The 16535-nt window shown below is 43.5% G+C and overlaps 1 long non-coding RNA gene across 1 annotated transcript in view; it reads right to left on the minus strand.

The window, feature by feature from the left end:
- Nucleotides 1–8903: 8903 nt before the first annotated feature.
- LOC133052022 (uncharacterized) overlaps nt 8904–16535 on the minus strand; it is a 49092-nt gene continuing 41460 nt past the window's right edge. Inside the window, exon 3 of the long non-coding RNA XR_009691992.1 lies at nt 8904–8994. This is a non-coding gene — a long non-coding RNA (uncharacterized LOC133052022). The remainder of the gene's footprint in view (nt 8995–16535) is intronic.

Below are 16535 nucleotides of genomic sequence, written 5' to 3' on the forward strand. Positions count from 1 at the left end.
CTTCCCAACCCAGGGATCAAACCCAAGTCTCCTGCATTGCAGGCAAATTCTTTACCATCTGAGCCACCAAGGAAACCCTGTTTGGAAAACAGACCTCCCCAGTGGTTTACATTTTGTCCCTGGCTCTTTTTGAGCTACAAGGCAGAGTTGAGTCCTTCCGACAGAGACGTTTATGGTCTGCAAAGCAGAAAATATTTACTACCTGGCCCTTTACCGAAAACATTTTCTGATCGCTCCTCTAATATGTTAAAGACCAGCTTAATCTGAAAGTAAAAGTACCAAAAAACAAAAAAAAACCCCACCAATATGGAGGAAAAAGGAGAGAGAAAAATGTCTTGTTCATGAGTTGATTTTCATACGCTGCACTTGACTCTGTCCTGCATATCTGTACCTGCTCTCATGATACCCTGGCCATCTCTGATTAAAGAGGGTGCTCTCCCTGCAAACCTTGTCAGTCTTTCTGCTATGTGATCTGCGTAAAGCTTAGGTGTGGTCTGAAATTTGATGCAAAAGTTGGAATTAGTTCTTATTTCAGCTGGTTGAGGTTACCTAGGTAACACAACAAACCAAAAATAGCTGAAGTATCTGTGTAAATGAAAAACAAATATATGCAGAGAGGGAGCAATCAGTTTTCAGAAGAAAGAGAAATGTTCTTTTGGATGGAGTGCCCCATTGGGAATGAGATGCCTGGTGTTAAATGAAGGGAAGGGAGTGGAGGGACTTTTGTGGGTCCCAGTGGGACTTCTGAACAGCTAACGGAGTACAGAATTTTATTACTGATTGTGAGCTGTGGCAAAGTTTAGAGTTCCCTGTTTGTACTGATACCATGAAGGTCAATGGGTATTTTTCACTTTTTTTTTTCTTTCCTTGAATTCAAATGAAAATGAGCATCAAGGCATCAGAAATGCCAGAGGAGGATGCAAGTGGTTATAGACCTTCACTCCTCCAGGTGGGTTCCATGGACCAGCAGCATCAGAATCTTTTGGTAGCTTTGTGGAAATGCAGAATCTCAACCCTTCCCCTCCCAGATCTGCATGTGAAAGGGATTCCCAGATCATCTGAATATACAGGAATTTTTGAGATGCACTAATCATAGTCACCAGGGGAGCAGAGATACAGTTCCAGGTTCAAATGGTGCTAATTCACTGGTTCAGTTCAGTTCAGTTGCTCAGTCGTGTCTGACTCTTTGAGACACCATGGACTGCAGCACGCCAGGCTTCCCTATCCATCACCAACTCCGGGAGCTTGCTCAAACTCGTGTCCATTGAGTTGGTGATGCCATTCAACCATCTCATCCTCTGTCGCCCCCTTCTCCCCCCGCCTTCAATCTTTCCCAGCATCAGGATCTTTTCCAGTGAGTCAGTTCTTTGCATCAGGCAGCCAAAGTATTGGAGTTGTAGCTTCAGCATCAGTCCTTCCAATGAATATTCAGGACTGATTTCCTTTAGGATGGACTGGTTGGATCTCCTTGCTGTCCAAGGGACTCTCAAGAGTCTTCTCCAACAACACAGTTCACTGGTGGCCTTGGACAAATTCCTCACTGTCTTGTGGCCTCAGTCACCTTCTCTCTCAAGTGGGCCTAAAATCACCTTCCCCCAATTTTTGAAGAATATTCTCACTCCCGTGAAATCATGAACTTGAACCTGCTTGTAAGAGTATGAAGTACTCTACGGTGACAAGATCTTGTTAATGGCCAACATCTCCAGACTTCAACCATGTGTTCTGCTCTGCACTGTGCTGACTTCTGAAGATGGAGCTTTCAGTTCAAAAACTGTCTGATGAGAGGAGTTTTGTCAATTTCACCTTATAGATACAGAAGCTGAGCCATGGCAAAATTCAATGCTTCACCCAGGGTTGTACATTTCTTCCATCCCAGAAGTGGAGTTTGAGCCCCTAGGCTATGTCTTACCCCTGAACTTCACCACCTCTAAAATACAATACTGACCAGTGGGAATATGAAATTATAACCACAGGGAACAGTTTAAAAAACCACTGCACAGTGAGAACAAAGGCCTAACATGTTTTACACTCTTTCTGCTTTTGAATCTATGCAAAAGGAAGAAAACTTTAAATAGAGAAGTACCCTGAAGATTAATGATGCAAGGTCCCTGAGCACCCAAACCAACCTGAATGTGTTATCAAAAATGGTGGCCAGCTGGGGTCCGTGACTTTGCTTCTAGTAGGTAAGTGTGAACCCGATGACCAGGGCTCATGTAAAGTACCAGGAGATGCCCTGGGTGATCCATTGAGACACACTGTGTCTTAGTCTTACAAAAGTTAGTTGTCACAGTTGAAGGAAGATAAAGTCTTTAGCATAGAAACTTACAGAGCTGACCCTAACCTTACAATTTAGCTTGAAAATGTTTCAGCTATAAAGATATTCTATGTATTTTTCAGGGTCTACTCTGTTCCCTCTGGCAACAGAAACTTTAAACTTCCAGATGGTTCTAAACAAACGTCATTTGGAAACCTCGCAAAAATCCCCCTACTTCTTGGCTTTGGGCTAATATCTTGCTTGTTTTGCACTGAGGACTATTCTAAGAGTTTTTCAAATATTAACTCAAGTATTAACCCTTTCAACAACCTATTTTGGTAAGTGGTACTATTAATTTTGTAATTGTACCGGGTAGCTCAGACGGTAAAGCATCTGCCTACAATGCGGGAGACCTGGGTTTGATCCCTGGGTCGGGAAGATCCCCTGGAGAAGGAAATGGCAACCCACTCCAGTATTCTTGCCTGGAAAATCCCATGGACTGAGGATCCTGGTAGGCTACAGTCCATGGGGTTGCAAAGAGTCAGACATGACTGAGCGACTTCACTATTAATTCTAGATTATGATTTAGATCAATTGGGTTATTATTTAGCTGAGGAAGCACAGGTAGGTTAAGTGATGCTACTAAGATCACACAGATTGTATCTGGTAGAACTGAATTTCAAACCGAAGCAGTGGGTCCTCACTCCCTACTCTTATTACCCTAGAGAGCCTGTGAGTAAAGTTACCTCTCAGGGATTTTTTTTTTTTTTTTACTTTGACTTTCGGTTCAGTTCAGTTGCTCAGTCGTGTCCGACTCTTTGCGACCCCATGAATTGCAGCACGCCAGGCCTCCCTGTCCATCACAGACTCCCGGAGTTCACTCAAACTTTGACTTTAGTATGGTTGAAAGTGAAATCAAAGTGTTAGTCACTCAGTCGTGTCCGACTCTTTGTGACTTCATGGACTGTAGCCCACCAGACTCCTCTGTCCATGGGATTCTCTAGGCAAGAATACTGGAGTGGGTTGCCATGCCCTCCTCCAGAGCATCCTCCCAATCCAAGGATTGAACCCGTGTCTCCTGCATTGCAGGCAGATTTTACTATCTGAGCCACCAGGGAAACCCTTAATATGATTACAAAATGTATTTTTAAGGGAGGACCTAAAGGCTGCATTGGTGAAATATTGGTGTTTTCATCTTTAAGAAAAAATAAAGGGCAGTTGTGACTGAGTGACTTAGCAGACACGCATGCACATGATAGCTTTGGAGAGTCCATGTGATTAAGGACCACGTGGACAAAACCATCGCACCCACATTTTTAGTCTTATTCTGTGGCAGGGTTTCTCAGCGTCGGGGGAAGGAGGGCCATCTCACCACCCCCTCTCCCCGCCCAGGGATGGTTTCGATCACCACCACTTGGGGAGGTTGGGAACTGGGGTTGCTACCAGCATCTACTGAGTTAGAGGTGAGGGTTGCCACTAAACATCCTATAGCGCATGGGACAGTACCCACTACAAAGGATGAACTGGCCCCACGTGTCACTAGCACTGAAGTTGACCAACCCTGTTCTATAGGAATAAGGGTAGATGGCATTTACTGGGCACTAGTTAGGACCACGCACGGAAACCACAGACCAGAGGAGAAGGTGCTAGATGTTAGATGAGATGGTGGAGTAGACAAACAGTTGCAAAACCAGGAGGAATGTGCTAGATTGAAAATGGTGCAAGGCGCTTAAAGGTATGACAGGAGGGACAAGTGCCAACAGCCTTCACAGGGACTCCAGGGCTGAGTCAGAGAGACCAAGGCGGGCAGGTTGACCTCAGATCAGAATGTGCAGCTCAGAGATTTTCAGAGACATGGATGGCCCTAGAGATGGTCAGACTGAAGTGAAGTAAGACACACAGAGACAAATACCATCTATCACTCGTACATGGAATCTGAAAGGCAGATACAGATGAACTTATTTTCACAACAGAAACAGATTCACAGACACAGAAAACAAATTTATGCTTACCAAAGGGAAAAGGGTGCTAGCAGGAGGATAAATCAGGAGTTTGAGATGAACATATACATACCACTATGTATAAAATAGATAATCAGTGAGGACCTGCTGTATAGCACAGGGAACTATATTCAATATCTTGTGATAACATATAGTAGAATATAATATGAAAAGAATATATAAGTGTGTGTATATATGTTTGTGTGTGATTATATGTATACTTATACACATACATGCACACACATATAACAGCTTTGTTATACCTGAAAAAGGTCCATCTAGTCAAAGCTATGGTTTTTCTAGGAGTCACGTATGGATGTGGGAGTTGGATTATAAAGAAAGCTGAGCACCGAAGAATTGATGCTTTTGAACTGTGATGTTGGAGAAGACTCTTAAGAGTCCCTTGGAGCAAGGAGATCCAACCAGTCCATCCTAAAGGAGATCAGTCCTGAATATTCATTGGAAGAACTGATGCTGAAGCTGAAACTCCAATACTTTGGCCACCTGATGTGAAGAACTGACTCCTTAGAAAAGATCCTGATGCTGAGAAAGATTGAAGGTGGGAGGAGAAGGGGATGACAGAGGATGAGATGGTTGGATGGCATCACTGACTAAATGGACACGAGTTTGAGTAAGCTCCGGGAGTTGGTGATGGACAGTCCATGGGGTCGCAAAGAGTCAGACACGACTGAGCGACTGAACTGAACTGACACCTGAAAAAATCAACTATACTTCAATTAAAAAAAAAAAAAAAAAAGAACCTGCAGGGCAGAAATAGAGAAGCATGGGACTTGGGTTTTGTTTTTTGGCTTTATGTTTGCTAAGGCCTAGACATCTGTTTTTAGCTCTGGCATGCCCCATTGACTGCTTTCTGTCTTGACCTCTAAGGCGTTCCCCTTTTCTATCCTTAAGGAGATCAATGGCAACTTTTGGAAAACCTGATTGCAAGCTGAGCTGGACTGGGAACTCGTCAGTGCAGAAAAGCTCTCTGCCGGGGAGAAAGTGTGGCAGAGAGTAATCACCACTAAATGAGCCATTAGACACGTTCAGTCCTAGATTAGGAGGCAGAGGACTCTGATTGCAAATAAGTGGCAGAGATGTAAAAGCTCTAATTTATCTGGGGCCATTAAAAGCTTTAAGGGAGCAAAATAGAGCACCAAGGTAAGGAGCTAAAGGGTAGTAACAGGACAAGCTTCTCCGGTCTTCCAGTCAGCTTTTAGGAGAGCCAGTGCATGAAAAGCTTATGAAATCCTCTGATGCTTACTGTTCTCCATTATCCAATTTGTGTTTCACCCTCCAAAGAGAAGAGGTTAAGCCCAAGGGGTGTAGAGGCTAAACCAAACATGGAAGATGGACGGGCACGTGGCTGACCCACCTGGTTGCTGCTATGGTTGGTGACCTGCTGTGGTCCTTGTGAAGACAGCGACCTCTTTCACAGAAGTTTACATTTTGGGGAAGGCAATCTGGGGGTTCCAAGCTTCTTCTGCATCTTCACTCTTGGCAGACACAGAGGACAGGAAATTTGCCACTTGGGGCTCTCTCAAACCAAGGTGCAACTTTTGGCATCTGCCTTCCCAAAGTTTAAACTCAGAGCTAGCGCTGTGCAGGGGTGTGTGTCTTTTGAGGAAAGTGAGTTTGCTCTGATGAAAGTGAATCTGTCACTTCAGTGAAAACTGGGCTTCCTTTGGGTTTAGTTGCTCTTGTGCGGGTGGGGATGGAGGGGTTGGGTAGAGGCTGGAAGGGAGAGCAGCGGGATCCACCCTTCGCTTGCTCCCACTGCTGGGACTTTTAATCAGTGTCACTCGTTTTTTATGTGCACAAAGCAGTGGGCGCAAATAGATTGCTGATAAATCAGCTTCTCACTGAAGCAGCATTTCTCTGTGGATAACACTTTCTTCTTGGTAGGCAAGGAACATGTCAAAACCATGTGCTTAAAAAGCCTTTATGCCTTTTCCTGGGGTTAGTTCTAGATCTCATTGGAAAATAGTGGGTTGATGAGACCCATGAGGCCACTGCAAATAATGTATCCTGCAAACAGTTTCACAAAATTACGGGGATTGGTTCAGAGGGTTACATGACGTCAACTCCAATTTGTATACTGTCTACTTTTCATTTCGGGAAAGTTTGTTTCCAAGTATGAGTGAATGGCTTTTAAATGAGACCCTCATATTTCCAGGGATCTTTTAAAGTTCTTGGATTTGCGGGAAGTGTGGCAACACAAAGACCAGCCCAATAAACCTGTTGGGAATTCTCTAAAAATCTGCCAACGAACTGCTCTTCCCACTGGAAGAGAAGGTCACAACTACAGAGCAATCTGAACTCGCCATGCAGCACAGTCTTCTAGGCCCAGGCTGGCCTTTAATATCTAAACAAAAGAGCCCAGGGCTCCATCACACATCCCGTAGCAAGGCCAGCACATCACCCCTCTCCTCCTGGGTCATCTCCTCTCTTTGCTCCCAACTCCAGCCCCAGGTCCTGTGGCTGGCTTCCTCATCCTACATCCTTTTTAGGCTTCTTGACACCTTTGCAGTGGCTGTCTACCATCCCCCTCATTCTAGCTTCTCATTTTCTCTGAGTCAAAGGGTTCCCAAATTCTTGACTTGAGGACCACGAGGGGAAGGAGAGAGATGATTGAAGTTGTTCTTACACAAGCCAGCCACCGCCTTTTGTTCCATCCCCTCCACATCACACCAATTCCTCCATGAGAGAGGGATCTGTCCGGGCGTTGCCTTTAGCCTCTTGAGGTTCTGGGCCAAAACTGAAGTTACTTGTCTTCTTTAAGACTTTCTCTATTTCTTGATCCTGAGGACATTCTTAGAGAAAGGAAAAGCCACCAAAAAGTATCCTCCTCCTTTCAGATGAACCCCCAAGGATCAACAACTAGGAGAAATTCAACATGTGCGCAGTAATCGGTCAAACCCAATAGAATAGGAGTTTCCAAAGGGTCAGATTTAAATCTGATCACTTTCAGTTTGTGTCCCCAGCACCTTGAACATGGCTGGCTTATAGCTGTGCTCAAAAAAATATATATTGAGTGACCGATTGAATGAATGAAACAGTGGCCAATGGATAGATTTACAATTCATGTGTTTGCTGATAAGGAATGGAGCTACGAGAGTGTGCCAGTAGGTGAGACAGGCGGTGTAGACTTTCTGAAAATATAGCAGGCCTGACCCTTGCCCCTGATGAGCTCTAGTTGAACAGGGAAGATAAGACACATATATAGTTACTTTAGTCCAAGAGAGATCTTGGAGGTTGTAGGACAGAAGGCTAGACAAGAAATAATGGCAAATTGCATTGGAGCTGATGGGAGGAACTCTTAGGCCAGGTCAGAAATCTATGGAGTAAATGGAATCCCTCTCCCTAGATAGGGATTTTGTTTTGGTTATACAGGTAATAATAATAATCCCTTGAAGGTCATATTTTGGTAAATCTTAGCATTTGTTCAAATGGCTCTGTCTCTGACTCACAGGTTCTATGGATCCTCAACCTGGAGTTGGATATTGAGTGGAGTATGGATATTGACATTTTAACTCTTATCTTCCACATTGGAGCTTCAAAAATAAGCTGCACTGTTATCCACCAAATACCTTTCCCCAAAGTAAAAGAAAAAGAGACAAGTTCACAAGAAAGCAAAATGTCTGCAGCAAGCCTAACCTTCCATCCCAAGAAGTAGCTTTTGTGAAATCATAACCATCTCTCTTTTCTTGAAGAAAGGAAATCATGGTGGTTCATGACCACATGGATGCCCCCCCCCCCCCCTTTATTGACCTACCAAGCTAAAATTAACCAGCAAAGCACAATCATTTGCAGAAGGCAGACTCTGACTGGCACCCCTGGACCACGGGGGTGAGTCTGACCCTCTGGGCTTCCCTAGGACCCTGGCAATTGGGCAGAATGGGGGAGCTTGAAGCACACAGCTTCCTTCCTGGGAGGTTCTGCTCCAAGCTTCAGATGCAGCTCAGCCTCCATCTCTTGAGGAAGGTGACAGGGGAGGGCTGGGGATGCATTCTCAGGAAATTACCAGCAAGTACAGGGGCAGAACTCTTAGGAGTGGAGTTTGACATCCAGATGCCCAACAAGTCCTTGTGAGCATGCCTGACTGAGAGGTGATGGGGTTCCTCCCACCCAGATACCGCCTGGGATGTGTGGCTGGAAACTGGCTCCAAGGGGTACTAGACAAACCAGTTCTCCCATATCAATCACATGGAGAGCTTTCTAAATAGAACTTAATTCCTTTTTATGTGATTCGAGTAGAAGTATTTTACAGATATTTAAAGAAAATACAGATGTGTATAACGAAGAAAATAAAAATCAGCTACACATTAAACCCCCATTGTAGTATCCGCTAATTTTTAGTGTCTTTTCCTCCAGTTGACACCCCAGAAGGATTTGCTTTTTTCTTCCACAATGTGGACCATTTTGTACATACTGCTTCTTCTCCTTTCCTGCCCTCATTTAGTGCTACCTGATCGCTGTTTGTGGAGTCTGATAACATGTGAAGAAAGAAGTAAATGGTAAACCACGGAGATGAGCTGGTGTTGGTGGATGGAGTTCAGGGGTGACCACTGCTGGCAGGGTGCACAAACCAATAAATTTCTGTTTCAAAAACCAATAAGAAGTTTCAGCCACAAACACTCACCACCCGGGTCTTGGCCTCTCCTCCGCCAGCTTCCAGATCTGGGTTGCATTGGTAGATGTCAGCTCACTGCCAGGTCCTCACTGCCAGGTCCTTCTCCCCTGAACGTCAAGTACAATTCAGAGTTAGACATTCCCAGCAGCCTAAGAGATATGCTTGGAAGAATGGGTCAAGATGCACTTGGCATATTTATAATTTCTCAGACTTCCCACAAGAAACATGTGCAGACATTTTCGGAAGTGGTGGGGATGTGAGGAAATGTATTGTCAAAGAGCTTGAGCTCACTCTTCTGACTTGGTTCCCATCTTAAAATTCAGAATTAATGGAAAATACAGGCTATCAACCAAAGCCATTCAAGCAAAGCCATGCATAAGCAAATCCTTCTTAGGTTGGATAATGGAAAAGGATTCATCAAAATGTATTAAATATAAATCCTTAAATATAAGCTCCTTGTAGGAGCTTCAAATGGCTGCTAAAGACCATCTTCCCCTTCCCTTTTTTGCCAGTTGGATATTTATTAAGCACTGGTAAAGAACCTGCCTGCTAATGCAGGAGACAGAAGAGACACAGGTTTAATCCCTGGGTTTGGAAGATTCCCTCAGAGGAGGGTATGGCAACCCACTGCAGTATTCTTGCCTGGAGAATCCCATGGACAGAGGAGCCTGGAGGGCTGCGGTCCATATGGTCACACTGAATTAGACACGCCTGAAGTGACTTAGCACACACACCTCATCAAGGGTATATCTGGAGACACTGGCGCCTACAAAATGCAGACATCTCAAGAGAGATGAGGGCATACATCATGATTTATTATGGGAAAGTATTTCACTGAAAGATTACTTGGTTGGGAAACAGTGGGGACAGAATAAAGCTGGAGAACATTGGAAGTGAGCCATCAGGACATTTTGGTAAATAATGGAGCTAACAACAGTTGAGTGCCTACAATTTTCCAGGCATTGTTGTCAGTTTTAACTCATTTAATCCCCATAGCTTTGCAAGATAGATCTTATTAGTATACCCAGTTTAAAGATAGTGAAACTGAGGCACAAGAAAGTTAAGAAACTTCACCAGAGTCACAAGTAGAAGACAGAATTAGGACACAAGACCAAGTAAATTGGTTCTATAATCTCTGCTCTGAACCACGATGCTATAGTTACTGGGCAATGAAAGATCTTGAAAGGGTCTCTGTCTGCTTACTTAATCCAATGGTAAGTCAAGAAACATTTATTAAGCACTTACTGTATGCTAAGCTTTGTACAGGACCCTGTGAACACAACAGTCAATATAATGAGATACATGCCCTCCAGGAGGGAGAAAGAGAAGTAGAAAAGTTATTCTAGTGTCACTTTACCTTCCAACAGAATCAAATTCAAGCAATTTCAGGCAGATCCAAATCAATACCATTTGAAAAACCTGAGGAGTGGATTACTCATGCAAAGATACAGGATGAGCCTTTTGTGCTGCAGTCTTAGATGGCATCACTGACTCAATGGACATGAGGTTTAGCTAACTCTGGGAGATAGTGAAGGACAGGGAAGCCTGGCATGCTGCAGTCCACGGGGTCGCAGAGTCAGACATGACTTAGCAATTGAATGACAAAAGATTGTGTGAAAACAGCCCAAACTTGTGCCGGGGAGGTTAAGAGAATGGAGGATAAACGTATTACAGGATCTCCCTCTCACGAAACTCGACAAAATTATGAACTATAGGTGAGCCTGCCCCTGTTATTTCCACCTTAAGCTTTAAAAAAAAAAACCCTCAGGCAATGAACTGTAAAGGCAAATCAGGGCTATAGACAGATGTTATAGGAAATATATAAGAAAATTCATTATAAGAACTGCAAATATATTTGTTTTTTTTACTATCACCAAATACTCCCCTCCACTCATCTTTCCCTATAAAAGTGAGTCTTTCTGCTTTTGGTATCCAGCTTGGATTCTCCTGAAACAGGGTTCACCCCAAATGGCTGCCTGATGCCTAACTACCATTTATGAGTTCTCCTTGAAACACACCACGGAACTCCATAATTACATCACAGCTCATCTGGTTTGTTGGAAGGCCTCTGGACAGAACCACTTAGCCAACCATTCTCCTGGAAGATCTTCCTCCTAGGAAACCTCCCTTACCCACTTGGAGTAAATACAGAGGCGGCCAGCTCTTCACTCTTAGTCTTGTGCAGACTGTTTTAACTAAGGAAAGCTTGGGGAAAGGGTGCTCTTGGCAAGATTTCTTTTGACACATCATAATTGAGCAATTGCAAAAGGTTGTCGAGAGCCAGCAGATGGAGCAGATAAGGGAGGCCCTATCAGCTTTTTGGCCAGTTGGGATTCCTGAATTTGAAACCTGTTTACCCTTAGGGAAAAAACCAGGCCCTCCTCTCTCTGCTTCTACTGGAAAGGGCAGGGCAGGTTTAGGCTTATCAGACACACATTAATTTTTCTTTGAGCCCATGAAGGCTGATCACTTCTGCAGCCAAAACATAATGGAAAGGCTTAGCAGCCTATTGCCAAACTATTCTGTTTTCTATAAAGCTCATCTCTTGAGGCTGGATTCTGCTCTCAACTTTACCAGGCCCTTCCAAGACCGTGGGGCATTACTCAGTTCTTCTTGAAGGCATAAAAATAGAAACCTCCCCACCTTTTCCTGGAGAGCAGAGGGAATCCCTGGTGGCTTAAATGGTAAAGAATCTGCCTGCTATACAGGAGATCCAGGCTTGATTCCTGGGTGGGGAAGATCTGCTGGAGGAGGAAGTAGCAACCCACTCCAGTATTCTTGCCTGGAGCATCCCATGGACAGAGGAGCCTGGTGGGCTACAGTCCGTGAGGTTGCAAAGAGTCCAACACGACTGAGTGACTAACACAACAGAGGGAATGTGTTCTCTGTTTGTCCTTTTTTGGGCTCAGGTTCCTGCAAAGGTTTTTTTGAGTTTGTTTCTCAGGCCAACAGTTGACGCAGCAAATTCATTTGTGGAAACTGTCTGGCTTTCGTCTGTTGTCTGTGTTTTTAAATATCATTGAGCTATTTTATCACCATTCTACTTAGTACCCACCCACGTTTGGAATGCCTCCACCTGGAGTGACAGTCATATCTTTTTTATTCCCATTTTAGAATTTGCTTAAGATGTTAGAATTTGTTGTTTAGGGTGTAGGATTTATATAACATGAAGTGAAGTGAAGTCGCTCAGTAAGTATCCGACTCTTTGCGACCCCATGGACTGTAGCCTACCAGGATCCTCAGTCCATGGGATTTTCCAGGCAAGAATACTGGAGTGGGTTGCCATTTCCTTCTCCAGGGGATCTTCCCAACCCAGGGATCAAACCCAGGTCTCCCGCATTGTAGGCAGATGCTTTACCGTCTGAGCTACCAGGGAAGCAGAAACTATCAATTCTTTTTTTTTTTAAATGACATTTTCTTGGCGTGCTGCAGTCCATGGGGTTGCAGAGTCAGACACGACTTAGCGACTAAACAACAACTGTTTTCTTTCTAATTTCAGAAGCAATATGTGTTCATGGCAGACAACTAGAAAGACATAAAAGTGTCATGTAAAAAATAACAATCACCCACAATCTCCACACCCCCAGAGATAATCACCATTAGTATTCTGATGCATTTCTTTCCAGTGTCTACATTTTTTTTTTTTAGTTGAAATTTAACTGACCCACAACACTATGTTCCAGGTGCATAACATAGGGTTTCAGTATTTATATACATTCCAAAAAATCACCATAAGTCAAGTTACCATCAGTCACCATACAAAATATTAGTGAGTGAGTGATAGTTGCTCAGTCGTGTCTGACTCTGCGACCCCATGGACTAAAGCCTGCTGGGCTCCTCTGTCCATGGAATTCTCCAGACAAGAATACTGGAGTGGGTTGCCATTTCTATTACAATGTAATTGGCTATATTCCCCATGCTGTAAGCTTAATCCCGTGACTCATTCAATTTGTAACTGGAAGTTTGTAGCTCTTAATCTCCCTCATCTATTTCTCCCCTCCTCCCATCCCCTGCTTCTCTGGCAACCACCTGAGAGATTTGCAGTCCTTTATAGGGCCACCTAAATAATCTATGGGGTCCAGTACCAAAATGAAAATTTAGGGTTCCTTGTTCAAAAATTATCAAGATTGTCAAGGCAGAGACAGAGCCCATGAATAAACCAAGTGTGGGGTCCTTCTGCATGCAAAGCCCTGCATGACAAAACACGTCCCATGCCCAAGAAACCCACCTCGATTCTGAACTATTCACAGGCAATTTGATGGTTATACAGGATTTATGTGTTCCCTCATCCACTTCCCTGCTTGCTGACTTGGGACAAATCTCTGGCCCTTCAGAAACTCCTACGTTAAGCTGTGGACTGGGAAAATAAAGGATATAAAATGAAATATATTCATTTGGCTAAAGGCATTTGGTGAAGGACAGGTAGAGATAAATAGTGAGATATTTCTCCGTTGCTTGATTATTTCATTTGTCCTTATTGTGAAATAGTGGGACAGAATGGGAGAATCGTAAAACTGCTCAAATGAAATCAGAGTCTCAAGAAGTTAAACACAGAATTACCATATGACCCAGCAATTCCACACCGAAGCATATGACCCAGAAAAACTGAAAACAGGGGTTCAAACGGATACTTAAACAGCAGTGCTCACAGCAGCACTGTTCACAATAGTGAAAAGGTAAAGACAACCCCAACGTCCATCAGTGGTTGAAAGGAGAAAGAATTTGTGGTTTATGCATATGGAATATGGAATATGCATATGGAATATGCATGTGGTTTATGCAATGGAATATTATCCCACCATGAAAAGGAATGAAGAACTGATATATGGTACAACTTGGATGAACCTCAAAATGGCAGTCATAAAAGGCCATGTATTGTATGATTCTATTTACATGAAATGTCCAGAACAGGCGAATCCACAGAGACAGTAAACTGACTGCTGGTTGCGAGGGGCTGGGAGTATGGAGGAGTGGAATGTAAATGCGCGTGTCTATGAGGTTACCCTTGGGGGTGATGAAACATTCTGGAACTAGACAGATGTGATGGTTGCACAACACTGTGGATGTAGTAAATGCCACTGAATTGCTCACTTTTTAATTTTTTGTGAATTTTACCACAATTTCTCATTCTAACATAAGAAGCCAGGTAAGCAATCCCTCTCAGTGAAGATGCAGAGGTGGAAAAAGGCCCAGAGCTTCAAAGCTATTGTCCCCAGATAGCCCATCATGAAATCTACAGTCATGACCATTAGAATCACTTCAGAAACATTCTGCTTCATCACAAGTACATTACTGGGGAGTGTGACATATCCGTACCCTGATGTTCAGAGACCATTTCACTGTTGGCAACGTTTTAGGCCATCTTGACGGACTCTTCTGGGATAGAAGAAGAGGGCTGAGGGAGTAAAGTTGGAGAGCTGAAAGTTGGCGGCCTTAGCTTCCTGGTCTCTGCTTGGTTACCCTGGGATCCTCACCCCAATTCTCTACTGTGCTTGCCAGCCAAATGAGGGAGCTGGTGTGCTTGCTCCCCAATGTTCTTTAGGACTCTGTTCATCACATGGGAGCACAGAAGGGCCTCGTGGAGGCCCAAGAGTGATGGAAGAAACTAGAATGGAGGATCCATGCCAGGAATAAAAAGAGAGTAGGAAGCCTTAAGAGATTTCTGCCTGGGGCCCCTAAGAAAATAGGGGATCAGAAAAGACAAGAAGATCAGGGACTGAAGGCAAACTTAGCTCATTTCATGATTCAGTTAATGGAGGAGAGACTTATTACCCCAGTTCTAGAAAACACTATTTCTGATAAGATATATAAAGCATGAGGTAAGAAGATGAAATAATAATATCTAATATATGAGCCATCCATCACCACCTAGGAACATATTTATGGGTATTCCAGAAATTCAAAGATGAAAATGGGACCAGGTCAGTGGGACAGGCAGGGGTAGAGAAGGTCCTGACCACTCAGAGTGTGGGGTGGACCAAGAGCACCAGCATCACTTGGAAGCTGGAGAGAAATGCAGAATCTCAAGCCCCACCTCAGGCCTCCTGAATCAGACTCTGCATTTTGACAAGATCTCTGGATAATAGAAATGCATGTTACAGTTTGAGAAGCATCGTCTAGACCATATTGCTAAGAACATTAGCTCACTACATCCTTCTTTTCTCTCTTACATGCAGCCCTCTGTGCATCCCCTTTCAGCATCTTTCCCAGCGGAGAAGAACATGATATTTTAGTGACCAGAGAGAGCCTGAAATGAGAGTTATTGGGGCCACAGTAATGAGTCACTGTAGATGGGGATCAGTTGCTCCAACTTTGAACCACTGATCTCTCTTGGGCCATGTTAGTGGCTCACAGCAAACCTTCAGGATCTAATAAAACTTCTATAACAGGGGTCAGTAAACTTTTTCTGTAACAGTTCAGTTAGTCAATGTTTTTGGCTTTGTGGGGACACCGTCTCTGTCACAACTACTCAACTCTGCCTTCTAGCTTGAAAGCAGCCTTAGACAACATGTAAGTGATTGTGCCTGCTAGGTTACAATATAAAGTTTGTGGACACAGATTGGAATTTGATATAATTTTCATATGCCATGAAATATTCAGTTCAGTTCAGTCGCTCAGTTGTGTCTGACTCTTTGTTACCCAGAATATTCACCTTCTGATTTCTTAAAATCATTCCAAAAAGTACAAACCCTTCTCATCTCACAGGCCATAAAAACACAGACAGTGGGTAGGGTTTGGGCCCCGAGCTAGAGCATAGTGACCCCTGTCCCACAAGGAAGATAGTCAGCCTGGGGAGAAATTACAGGGAGAAGCAGAGTATATTCCTACTCAAAGTCTGAAGTGGAAGATGAGGGGGAGAGAAGCATGGACATGTAGAATTTAACTGCTCGTTTTAGGTTTTGGACTGTGATAGGGGAACACTGCCAATCCCCATTTTTCATGAGCTCTGATACAAAAACAACCAAAGAGAACTTATCACCAAATAGCACTGTGGAATGCTTTGGAAAGTTCACACAGAGGCATAAAGGGTTTCTGTAAACAAGCAAGAAGATGGTAGAAGTGAGCAAAACATAATACCCTGAATTCTTTCTCTTCCAAGGATACGATATAACTTGAACTAAACTGAATTAGACTTCATATTTCATTGTCTATTACAGTTCTGTGCCCAAAGAGGTGAACCACAAGTCAGTAATATCCTGGGTGCCAACCCACTCGCTGCAAGAACTTCTAAGTCCTGTTTACATGAAATAGAAGCCATAACCACTGTGATGCTATTTTCCCTTAATTAATTTCTAGACTTGTACTTCAGTACAACCTGATGATGACTTCACAAGCTTCTACATAAGTTTCCATGAACTTAAACTCTTAGTGTTTTTAAGGCTTCAGAATGCTCTTCATTTTCCACTGTAATTTTTTAGAAACAGGACTGAAGTAGCTTGTTATTAGGGCTATGTGTGGTATAATCCATAGACCTAAGAAAAGATACCATCTCTGATATCCTCCACCAAGAAAAGGAGTCCAAGAACAACAACAACAAAAAATTGAATTTGTATGGAAACACAAAATACCCCAAATAACTAAAGCAATGCTGGGTAAGAGAAATGGAGCTGGAGGAATCAGGCTCCCTGATTTCAGACTATACTACATA

Source organism: Dama dama, chromosome X (genome assembly GCF_033118175.1).
Source record: "Dama dama isolate Ldn47 chromosome X, ASM3311817v1, whole genome shotgun sequence".
Taxonomy (NCBI): domain Eukaryota; kingdom Metazoa; phylum Chordata; class Mammalia; order Artiodactyla; family Cervidae; genus Dama; species Dama dama.